The sequence below is a fragment of the Scylla paramamosain genome, chromosome 17 (genome assembly GCF_035594125.1).
Source record: "Scylla paramamosain isolate STU-SP2022 chromosome 17, ASM3559412v1, whole genome shotgun sequence".
Lineage (NCBI taxonomy): Eukaryota > Metazoa > Arthropoda > Malacostraca > Decapoda > Portunidae > Scylla > Scylla paramamosain.
Genome location: NC_087167.1, coordinates 13814567 through 13826830, shown reverse-complemented (window position 1 = coordinate 13826830; position 12264 = coordinate 13814567). Strand labels below are relative to the sequence as shown.

The window sequence follows — 12264 nt, the reverse complement described above, 5'->3', positions numbered from 1 at the left end:
TTCTTTATTACACGTGGCAGTCTTTGTAACTTATGATACATACATAACATGTATAACATTCATTAGCAGAAAGTGTCAAAACCTTTCAAGATCTAACTCCCCTCGTGACTTCTGGCATCTAGCCAAAAATATCTCCAATAGCTTTGCTTCTTCTTCTTTCCCTTCTTTATTTCAACCAGATGGCACCACTGCTATCACATCTATTTCTAAAGCTGAACTCTTCTCTCAAACCTTTGCTAAATACTCTACATTGGACGATTCTGGGTTTGTTCCTCTTTCTCCTCCACCCTCTGACTACTTCATGCTACCTATTAAAATTCTTCGTAATGATGTTTTCCATGCCCTTGCTGGCCTAAATCCTCGGAAGGCTTATGGACCTGATGGGGTCCCACCTATTGTTCTCCGAAACTGTGCCTCCGTGCTTGCACCTTGTCTAGTCAAACTCTTTCAGCTCTGTCTGTCAACATCTACCTTTCCTTCTTGCGGGAAGTTTGTCTACATTCAACCTGTTCCTAAAAAGGGTGACCGTTCTAATCCCTCAAACTACCGTCCTATTGCTTTAATTTCCTGCCTATTTAAAGTATTTTTAATCTATCCTCAACAGGAAGATTCTTAAACATCTATCACTTCACAACCTTCTATCTGATCGCCAGTATGGGTTCCGTCAAGGCCGCTCTACTGGTGATCTTCTGGCTTTCCTTACTGAGTCTTTTAGAAATTTTGGTGAAACTTTTGCTGTTGCCTTGGACATATCAAAAACTTTTGATAGAGTCTGGCACAAAGCTTTGATTTCCAAACTACCCTCCTACGGCTTCTATCCTTCTCTCTGTAACTTCATCTCAAGTTTCCTTTCTGACAGTTCTGTTGCTGCTGTGGTAGACGGTCACTGTTCTTCTAAATCTATTAACAGTGGTGTTCCTCAGGGTTCTGTCCTGTCACCCACTCTCTTCTTATGATTTATTAATGATCTTCTAAACCAAACTTCTTGTCCTATCCACTCCTACGCTGATGATACCACCCTGCACTTTTCCACGTCTTTTCATAGACTTCCAATCCTTTAGGAGGTAAACATTTCACGCAGGGAAGCCACAGAACGCTTGACTTCTGATCTTTCTAAAATTTCTGATTGGGGCAGAGCAAACTTGGTATTGTTCAATGCCTCAAAAACTCAATTCCTTCATCTGTCAACTCGACACAACCTTCCAGACAACTATCCCCTCTTCTTCAGTGACACTCAACTCTACTCAACTCAACTCTCCCCCTCTTCTACACTGAACATCCTCGGTCTGTCCTTTACTTACAATCTGAACTGGAAACTTCACATCTCATCTCTAGCTAAAACAGCTTCTATGAAGTTAAGCGTTCTGAGACGTCTCCGCCAGTTTTTCTCATCCCCAAGCTGCTAACTCTGTACAAGGGCCTTATCCGTCCATGTATGGAGTATGCTTCACATGTCTGGGGAGTTCCACTCATACTGCTCTTCTAGACAGGGTGGAATCAAAAACTTTTCGTCTCATCAACTCCTCTTTTCTAACTGACTGTCTTCATCCTCTCTCTCTCTCACCGCCGCAGTGTTGCATCTCTAGCTGTCTTCTACCGCTATTTTCATGCTAACTCTTTTTCTAATCTTGCATGCCTCCCCTCCTTCAGCGGCCTCGCTGCACAAGACTTTCTTCTTTCTCTCACCCCTATTCTGTCCACCTCTCTAACGCAAGAGTTAACCAGTATTCTCAATCATTCATCCCTTTCTCTGGTAAACTCTGGAACTCCCTGTCTGCTTCTGTATTTCCACCTTCCTATGACTTGAATTCCTTGAAGAGGGAGGTTTCAAGACACTTATCCATCAGTTTTTGACTACCGCTTTGATCCTTTTATGGGACTGGCATTTCAGTGGGCATTTTTTTTTTTTGTATTTTTGTTGCCCTTGGCCAGTGTCCCTCCTTCATAAAAAAAAAAAAAGGAGATATACGAGTACTATGATTAAACAAACGAAAAAAAAAACAGATACTGATGGATATGTACACTCGTGATCACAATTTGCGTAATCTTCTGCACTCATTTCAATTATATTTTCTGATTTCTCTTGATCGTAAGTCCTGATGCCTACTGAAAAAAAGTCTGTAGTTGATACATCAGAGGATTTAACTCTTGCAGTGATAGTCATCTTTTGTTATCACTGCTAAAAAGTTGTTAGCGTAGACTTGGAAAAAAAAAAAAATTATGCAGACATTTTTTTTTTTTTTTTTTTTTAGCCTATCGAGTTATTCATATGTAGTACAAAAAATAATAATGTCTAAAATATTGTATGGGATTAAAGGGGGAAAATGTCGGGCAATGAACGGGTTAGGACTGAAGACAAATGCTGAACACAGTACAAATAAATCAGCGGTGTTACTCAACCTCTGACAGTGACTATACGTGGCGGTGATTCCTTTGTGTTGCAGAAAGACCAGAAGCAGAAATACTCGTATGTACACACGTGGAGGAAGGTAACTTTTGGCCGGGCGATACTCTGATTATTCTGGTCTCCTTGTCCCTTCCTTGGTCTGATGATAACCCGTGTCCTCACGTATGCTTCCCTTTCATCTACGCCTCTCCCCCGTGCTGCCATGCCTTTGTTCTGCTCGCCTTTCTTGGGTTATCGGGGATCTTGTGTTACTCTCTCTGCTTCCATCGCGTCATCCATCGTGTGTGTGTGTGTGTGTGTGTGTGTGTGTGTGTGTGTTCTCTCTCTCTCTCTCTCTCTCTCTCTCTCTCTCTCTCTCTCTCTCTCTCTCTCTCTCTCTCTCTCTCTCTCTCTCTCTCTCTCTCTCTCTCTCTCGTTCATTTTCGTTTAAATTGTTGTTTTCATTGTTTCCTTGGGTATGTTTTTCGTGTTTCTTTCTCTTTAATTTGTGTTAGTTTGCTTGTTTTCTTTAACTTCATTGTTCTGATATTTTTTTTTGTCTTCTCGTACATACTTGTAACACTTTGTTTGGAACGTTTTCTCTCTCTCTCTCTCTCTCTCTCTCTCTCTCTCTCTCTCTCTCTCTCTCTCTCTCTCTCTCTCTCTCTCTCTCTCTCTCTCTCTCTCTCTCTCTCTCTCTCTCTTTTTCTCATTTTTTCTTTAATTTTTCTCTCATTTTTTTCCAGCCATTTTCTCCTGTCATCATTCGACCTTTGTCTTCTGTGCAGTACCACTTTTCCTCTCCTGTTTTTTCGCCTTCCTGTTGAATACTTTTGTGTATTCTATCCACTCCTCCCCGATTTTTTCTCCTCTCGGATGTTTACTTTTCTCAACCTCTTCCCTTCCTGGTTTTAATTTTTCCCATTGACTCTCGGATTTCCATAAATTGTGCAATATTTTTTTGTCTCCTTAACGACACAAGAAAAACCTCTTCAGCTTTTTTTTCTTTTTATCAACGTTCTTTTTATCGTTATTTTATTTTCACGAAGATTGAAGAGTGGAAGCTTCGATAAATCTTGCGTATAATTTTACTTTTCTTTGTAATTTGACTTTATATTTTGTTTTTTCTTACTTTCTCTCTCTCTGTCTCCGTTTCTGCATCTTATCTCGAGTCGTATGTTTTTCCCCCTCTCTGTCTCTTTCTCTCTCTCTCTCTCTCTCTCTCCGTTCTTCTGTTGCTGGTCTTCATTGTCCAGTGTAAACAAAGGCGACCCCTAACACATACCCCGAGGACTCTCACCTTTGAGCACACCTGCCTAAAGATCACACAGGTATACACTCCCTAGCACCCCACTGTAGGAGTCTTCTCTCCCCCGAGGCATCTCCCTACGCCCCTGTGCTAAATATGGAGGAGGTAGAGGCGGTGGTGGTCGCTACAAAGGAACTCTTTAATACTTCACTTGTATCGACCTTCAGCGCGCTTGTTATCGCGAGGGAGGCACAAAGAAGTATCTGTTTCTTTGTGGTATTCTCTCTCTCTCTCTCTCTCTCTCTCTCTCTCTCTCTCTCTCTCTCTCTCTCTCTCTCTCTCTCTCTCTCTCTCTCTCTCTCTCTCTCTCTCTCTCTCTCTCTCTCTCTCTCTCTCTCTCTCTCTCTCTCTCTCTCTCTCTCTCTCTCTCTCTCTCTCTCTCTCTCTCTGTGTGTGTGTGTGTGTGTGCTGTGTCGAATTAGCTTGTTCCATATCTAGTTTGGCAATGTATTGGCAAAGATGTTGGGATCATGTGTGGGGATTAAGAGGTGGAGGAGGTGGAGAGGTCACGTGGAGACTTGATCCCAGATGTATTCTCTAGAGTAGAGTGATTTAATTTAACTTTTTATTTTCTGGCCACACTTCACATAAGTTAAAGAAAGAAGAAATACATTATCATAATCATTATAATCATCGTAGTCATCACCATCCTGTAGCACCAGCAGGAGCAGTAATAGTAGCAGTAGCATCAACATAAGCAACATCAGTAATGGTGATATCATGCAAGAGGGGCAAGAACAACAACATTAACAGTAATTACTGATACTAGTGTTGCTGCTGCTGCTACTGTTTGCATCGTCTTCGCGTCGCTGAGGGATGAAATGAAGGGAGTTTGCTTTTGAAATGCAGGAGTCACACACCTCAGAGTGGAAGGAAGGAAGAAAGGAACAAGAGGAGTAAAAACAAATTGTGGAAGGAATGGACGAGCTGAATATGGGAGCAAGTGAAGGGAAGAAGCAAGGCAGTGAAGTTGAAAAAGAAGGAAGAGCAATAGGAAGAAATGCACGTGTGAGTAGGAAGAAAGGAAAGAAGGAAGGAAGGAAGGAAGGAAGGAAGGAGAGCAGTCAAAATGAATAGTGGAATAAATGGAGCGACTGAATAAGGAAGCAAGGGAAAGGAAGAGGGAAGGGGGTTAAAGTCAAAATGGAAGGAGAAGAAGGAAGAAGAAAGGGAGTGGAAGGAAGAACTCGTGCTTGGCTTCATGGGGATGGTGTGCAAGGAAAAAAGGAAGAGGAGGAAGGATTAAAGGACTGACTGGCTGGCGGGTTGAGTATGAGGCAACGGGTCTTGGGGCAACGCTGGGCCTGTGTTGAGGTGGCTGGAGGGGGCGGCTGTGGCTCCAGAATGCTTGAGATTAATAGTTTGCCCTCATTACGTCGGCAGTCTGTGGTGAAAGCAGGGGGAGATGGGCAGCGCTGCGTTTCATTTTTTATATTGGTGTTTTCCGCGGTATTTCCTCATTGGTTTTCACAATTGTAGGTGCATAGCTGATTGTGTGTGTGTGTGTGTTTTAATTAGGGTCACGAGACTTGAATGTTATTTCCTTTGTTAACCCTGGAATTTCCCGCCGGATGTTTATTTACTTATTTATTTATTTATTTGTTTGTTTGTTTGTTTGTTTGTTTGTTTGTTTGGTTGGTTGGTTGGTTGGTTGTTGTTGTTGTTGTTGTTGTTGTTGTTGTTGTTGTTGTTGTTGTTGTTGTTGTTGTTGTTGTTGTTGTTGTTGATGCTGCTTGTTGTTGTTGTTGTTGTTGTTGTTGTTGTTGTTGTTGTTGTTGTTGTTGTTGTTGTTGTTGTTGTTTTTACTACTACTGATACAACAACATCAATAACATCAATAACAACAACAACAACAACAACAACAACAAAAATAACAACAACAACAACAACAACAACAACAACAACAACAACAACAACAACAACAACAACAACAACAACAAACTACTACTACTACTACTACTACTACTACTACTACTACTACTACTACTACTACTACTACTACTACTACTACTACTACTGCTGCTGCTGCTGCTGCTGCTGCTGCTACTGCTGCTACTACTATTACTACCACTACCACCACCACTACTAGACCACTGCTCGTCTCATCACAACCTTTCCCTGACTGACTCTTACCCAATATCTCACACTCCCCATAATGCTCACTTGCTATCTCCTGGCATCTTCATGGATGCTGCTCCTTTGAACTTGCTAATTGGATGTTCCTCCTCCTCCTCCTCCTCCTCCTCCTCCTCCTCCTCCTCCTCCTCCTCCTCCTCCTCCTCCTCCTCCTCCAACTCCTCCTCCTCCAACTCCTCCTCCTGACGCAAACTGAACATGACTTACTTATTCGTCTCATGAAAATCAAGTTTATCTCTCCGACTTATTGGCTTAACTTCTTTATCTCATTCGCTGCAGAAAATCTGTTTCTTCCCCAATTTCTAGCATTCCAAGCTAATTTTTTTAAGGAGAAATGCATATCACTCACAAGAACCGTTTCAATAATTAATTTCTCACCATTTTTATCTTTCTTTTTGCCCTAAGTAGCGGTCGCGTTTAAAATTTTATTTCAAGTCCTCAACCTGTCTCCATTAGAAAAGAGAAAGAGAGAGGGAGACAAAAGAAAAAGAGAGAAGAAAAGATTCGCTGGGTCGTGGTAAGACTTGGGGGTGGGGGAGTCAGGGAGAGAAGGTGACAGAGGGAGGGAGATGAGAAGGTGCTGCCCTGGTCTATCGGGTAAGGGGTAAGGAGAACAGGAAGCTGGAGTCTGGGAATGTTTAATCTTCACAAGGGAAAATGTTACTCGTGGTCTGCGTGATGTTTACTGGAGATTTAATAGATTAGCGTAAAATTTAGGTTAATTGTGTTTTGTTTGTCTTTCCTGTCTCTCTCTCTCTCTCTCTCTCTCTCTCTCTCTCTCTCTCTCTCTCTCTCTCTCTCTCTCTCTCTCTCTCTCTCTCTCTCTCTCTCTCCCTCCTTCCCTTCCTTTGTTTCATTGTGTCATTCTTTAAATTCTTCTCATTGTTCGTTTTATTAACATTTCTCAACACAAACATTTTTATCATGCTTCTCTTTTTCCTTTCCCCTCGTAACCTTCTCATGCCACCTTCCCCCTTCTCCCTTCCCCTTTCCCCCTACGCTCCTCAAGGCAACATTTCGAGTGCCACTTCATCACCTTAAGCTACACTTCAGGCTGTCTCCCTCGGCTGACTCACGCATCTAACTTTGACTTGTTTTAATTTGTAACCATCATGAGTTTATTTCTTAGCTAATACTAAAGGTTCTTCTGTCTTCCGTTTTCTTTGTTTTCTTTTTTAATTGAATGTGAACCAAACTTTTCTATTGTTTCTTTTTTTCCTATTTTTTTTATTTGTATATTTGTTGGATATTTTCTTTGAACTCTCTCTCTCTCTCTCTCTCTCTCTCTCTCTCTCTCTCTCTCTCTCTCTCTCTCTCTCTCTCTCTCTCTCTCTCTCTCTCTCTCTCTCTCTCTCTCTCTCTCTCTCTCTCTCTCGCTCTCTCTCTCTCTTTCAAGCTTAGTGGCAGACTGTTTGCTATGCATGAGAAAGGTTTCTTGTTTGGGTTCAGGCCTTTCCTCCATGCGGGGGATGTAGCTCAAGTGGTAGAGCGCTCGCTTAGCATGTGAGAGGTACGGGGATCGATACCCCGCATCTCCAAAATGTTTTTTACTTAGAATGAAATTGGAACAAACTTTATAAGAACAAATTCGAAATAACAAGGCATATATTTGAGAACAGTCTGTGTATATTAGTAGAAACGAGACAGTATGTTTAAGTGTGTGATAAAGACAATAATCTTTACTTAAAGTTTTGTTTTCCTAACATTAGAGATAGAATAACTTGAAGCAACACTGGAGACATGACAGAATCAGAAGTATATTTTATAGTTTTGAAATGATAAGGAAATGTGGCCAGTGAATATAGAAGACCAAGATGTTGCTTTGGAATACTAAAGGGATGTGCCAAGCGGAATATAGAGCAAGGAGAAGCTGAACATCCCCAGCTGTGCAGTAAAGATCAATAAGAGCACATGTTGTGTTTGCATTATATTTTCATTGTAACTAATAACAACCATATGTCTTGATTTACATTTTCTCTCTCTCTCTCTCTCTCTCTCTCTCTCTCTCTCTCTCTCTCTCTCTCTCTCTCTCTCTCTCTCTCTCTCTCTCTCTCTCTCTCTCTCACTCTTTCGTTCACCTTTATCACAGCCTTCCTTTACTTCCCGTTTCCATTCACACACACACACACACACACACACACACACACACACACACACACACACACACACACACACACACACACACACACACACACACACACACACACACACACACACACACACACACACACACCGCGCCCACATACTCGTACACCAGCCCATCCACCCACTCACCTTCCACCCCACAATCATCAACCCGCCCCATTCCTCCTTTCCCCTCATGTTCATAATTTTCTTTCCCTCAGTGACTTCCTCTCTCCTCCTCCTCCTCCTCCTCCTCCTCTCCCAGACTAATTCTCCGACACGCATGACCCCTCTACCTCCCTTGCTCCTTTGCCTTCCACGCTCTCTCTCTCTCTCTCTCTCTCTCTCTCTCTCTCTCTCTCTCTCTCTCTCTCTCTCTCTCTCTCTCTCTCTCTCTCTCTCTCTCATTATTTCCCTTTTTTTTTCTTATGTTACGTTTTTCTTGCGTAATTCCGTTTCGCGACCACACACACACACACACACACACACACACACACACACACACACACACACACACACACACACACACACACACACACACACACACACACACACACACACACACACACACAGTCAGCCATACACTACTGATTTGCATACTGTAGTAACCATTCACTTACTTACCAATTTGTATCTATACATCCCATTACCACTTCCTACTTTCTCATTTCTTTCATGCCCTCCCTATCACTCCCTCTCCCTCTCCCTCACTAATACACACGTACCCTCTCCCTTCCCTCTCCCTCCTTCACTGATACACACCTTTCCTCCTTCCCTCTCCCTTCCCTTCCCTCCCTTCACGTAATGTTCTTTCTGGCAAACGGGTCATCCCCTTCTCCTCTTCCCATTCCTTCGACTCCCATCCCTTCCTTTCGCCTCGTGACCGGTACTCTCCCCAGCCTCTCCCTTGAACCTGTCGCTCCCTCCCCCTGCTGCTGCCCGCCTGACCTCTAAGGGGGTTGGGGGTGTAGAGGAGAGAGAGGCCCTTTGATGCCCATACCTGTACCGCAGTATCCAACTACCCATCCCTTCTACCCTCGTTGTGCTCTATGGGGAAAGGTATAAATAGTCATAATGAGAGAGAGAGAGAGAGAGAGAGAGAGAGAGAGAGAGAGAGAGAGAGAGAGAGAGAGAGAGAGAGAGAGAGAGAGAGAGAGAGAGAGAGAGAGAGAGAGAGAGAAGGTTAGTCAGGAAATTATTATTCAAACATGTCAAACTTGTATTTTTATATATTTTTTTTTATCTTGCGAGTAGATTGTATGCAATTATACTTTACGAGATTTAATACTTCAGAATTGTTGGAGTATTAAAAGTGTGTGTATATTTTGCTTCACCGGCGTTGGATTTATTTGTCCGGCAAGCATCGCCAACCATGTGATTCTTTTTAATTAATTTTGTTCTCCGTCTTTTACTGCAGGCACGTGTTGGGGTCAGATGTTTTTTATTCTTATGAATGGTCTTTCAGTAGGATAGACCATTTCTCTCTCTCTCTCTCTCTCTCTCTCTCTCTCTCTCTCTCTCTCTCTCTCTCTCTCTCTCTCTCTCTCTCTCTCTCTCTCTCTCTCTCTCTCTCTCTCTCTCTCTCTCTCTCTGTGTGTGTGTGTGTGTGTGTGTGTGTGTGTGTGTGTGTGTGTGTGTACAGAAGGATTGACATGCGGGGAAGCCTTTTAGTCTGGAGTTAATGAGCCGAACTCCTCCCTCGTGCACACAAAGATACCGACACACACATATACACACCGACACACACCCACCGACACACACACCGGCACCGACACACACACCGACACCGATACACACACACACACACACACACACACACACACACACACACACACACACACACACACACACACACACACACACACACACACACACACACACACACACACAATAATAGGAAGAACAAAAAAAAAAAAAAAACAACACGTATACAACATGAACAGAAACCTACAACAACAACAACAACAACAACAACAACAACAACAACAACAACAACAACAACAACAACAACAACAACAACAACTACTACTACTACTACTACTACTACTACTACTACTACCACTACTACTACTACTACTACTACTACTACTACTACTACTACTACTACTACTACTACTACTACTACTACTACTTCAACTACTACTACTACTACTACTACTATTGCTACTACTACTACTACTACTACTACTACTACTACTACTACTACTACTACTACTACTACTACTACTCTAGTAATGATAGCGATGACATTTTTATTTATATTTTATTTATTTTTATCAGTTTGAACGGTGTCTTCAATTAATCTTCTCCATTGATATCTAGACGGTATTAGACAGACAGACAGAGAGAGAGAGAGAGAGAGAGAGAGAGAGAGAGAGAGAGAGAGAGAGAGAGAGAGAGAGAGAGAGAGAGAGAGAGAGCCACTCTGACCACTTACTTTCTCGGTGGGTCACGAAGGAAGGGCGGCTGTGTCATTGTGTGCCGTGCCTCTCCTCTCCTCTCCTTTCCTCTCCTCTCTCCTCTCCACTTCTTACCTCACCATTAGGCTTTTCATACACCTTTTGGTTCCTCGCCTTTCAAACCTTCTTCAAACACCCCTTTTTCCTCTTCTTCAATTTTTCTCTCCCCACAAGTTTGTAAAAGGGGTAACGTGCTCCCTCTCTTTCAGTTTCCTTTCCTTCCCTTCCCATTTTCTTACCATGAAGCATTTTGCAATTTCAACTTCACCCTCTCTATACACATCTTTTGTTTCCCTCAAGTCCTCCACTCCCTACATTATTATTTATTTTTCCATTGTCTGACCTTATTCATTCCTTCTGCATTTCCAACACCTGCGTCTTTTTTTTTTGTTTTTTTTGTCCAGCTTCTCTTCATCAACCTATTTTCCTTCCCTTCAGGTTCTCTCCTCCCCCCACAGGTTTTTCGAAGACCCACGTAACCTGCTCCGTTCCTTCCAGCCTCGCCATGCAGAACGTTCCCTGTTATTTCTTTCTCAAAATCTCCTTTGAGTTGAGTTGGGGTTGGAAATTGAAAGCATTACGCAGCCAGAATTCAGAAATTTAATTATTTTTGCTAAGTGCTGAATGGTGTCTTGGGCGGAAAGCTGGACTATCACATTAAAATAACCTAGTGATTGTGCTCTCTTTTTTTTTCTGAGTTGATCACCGTCATCACCATCGGTCTGTGTCATGAGGAATCCGGTCATCCAAGCCACTTTTGCATTATCGCCACTATCAGGAAACCAGTTTATTGTTAACTACTCCCACCCTTAAAAAAAAAGAAGAAAAAAAGGGGGAGAGAAAGAAAAAGAGGTGTATTTACTGCAGCTGCCTTATTTTTTTTTAATGTCTGAGGTGATAATAGCAGCTTTCAGTTTAAACATTTTAGCTCTTTAGGTACCTTCTCCCCGTGGACGTGTAAGACAAATGGTTATGGCAGCAGTTGATCACGCAAGGAGTACATGGAAGAAGACAATGATTGGGACGGCAGTATAACTCAGCAGGGGGCGGCAGTTACACTAATAACCAGTTCCATTACGGCGGACTTGAGTAAGAGGACTTAATACAGAGTAGCAGAAGTGTAGTCGCCAGCTGTGCCCTCAGCATGGCTGTCCAGCAGGGCACATTGTAAGGGGGAGACAAATAAATATATAGTGAGATAAAGTGCCACGTTTAACACATCACCTTAGGGCGCATTTCGAGAAGAACATAAAGGAAAGGGAGACGTATCTGTGTGTGTGTGTGTGTGTGTGTGTGTGTGTGTGTGTGTGTGTGTGTGTGTGATTAAGCTTTAGCCGGTTTAATTTGGATTTTAGCTTTCATTGAGATTAACATTTATTTTATGTTAGTGTGTGGAGTTTTTATCGTTTTTTTTTTTTTTTATGCCCTAATGCTTGGTTTGGATTCAGCTGTCATCTTTGTACAAGATATTAGTTTTTCTTTTATTTATCCTACTTAAATTGGACAAGTGAGATATAATTTTTTTTTTTGCATTATTGGTATTTTTTTTTCAGTAAAGTACTACAATTACTAGTGTGTGTGTGTGTGTGTGTGTGTGTGTGTGTGTGTGTGTGTGTGTGTGTGTGTGTGTGTGTGTGTGTGTGTGTGTGTGTGTGTGTGTGTGTGTGTGTGTGTGTGTGTGTGTGTGTGTCAGTGAGGACAGGACCCCCTCACTGTCTTCGTGGCCTGTTGCTTCTCATCCTGCGTGTCATTGAGTTTTGTTTATGCTCAGTGCTGCTTGTCACAGTCATTCCATTACTCCAACACCTGCCACATATGGAGACAGTCCCTTACTCAGCATTTCTAAAAAA

At 42.4% G+C, this 12264-nt stretch overlaps 1 non-coding gene across 1 annotated transcript; it reads left to right on the top strand.

The window, feature by feature from the left end:
- The first annotated feature begins 7296 nt into the window (after positions 1 to 7296).
- Trnaa-agc (transfer RNA alanine (anticodon AGC)) lies at positions 7297 to 7369 on the top strand. Its single transcript has one exon. It is a non-coding gene; the product is annotated as a tRNA-Ala (tRNA).
- The last annotated feature ends 4895 nt before the right edge of the window (positions 7370 to 12264 follow it).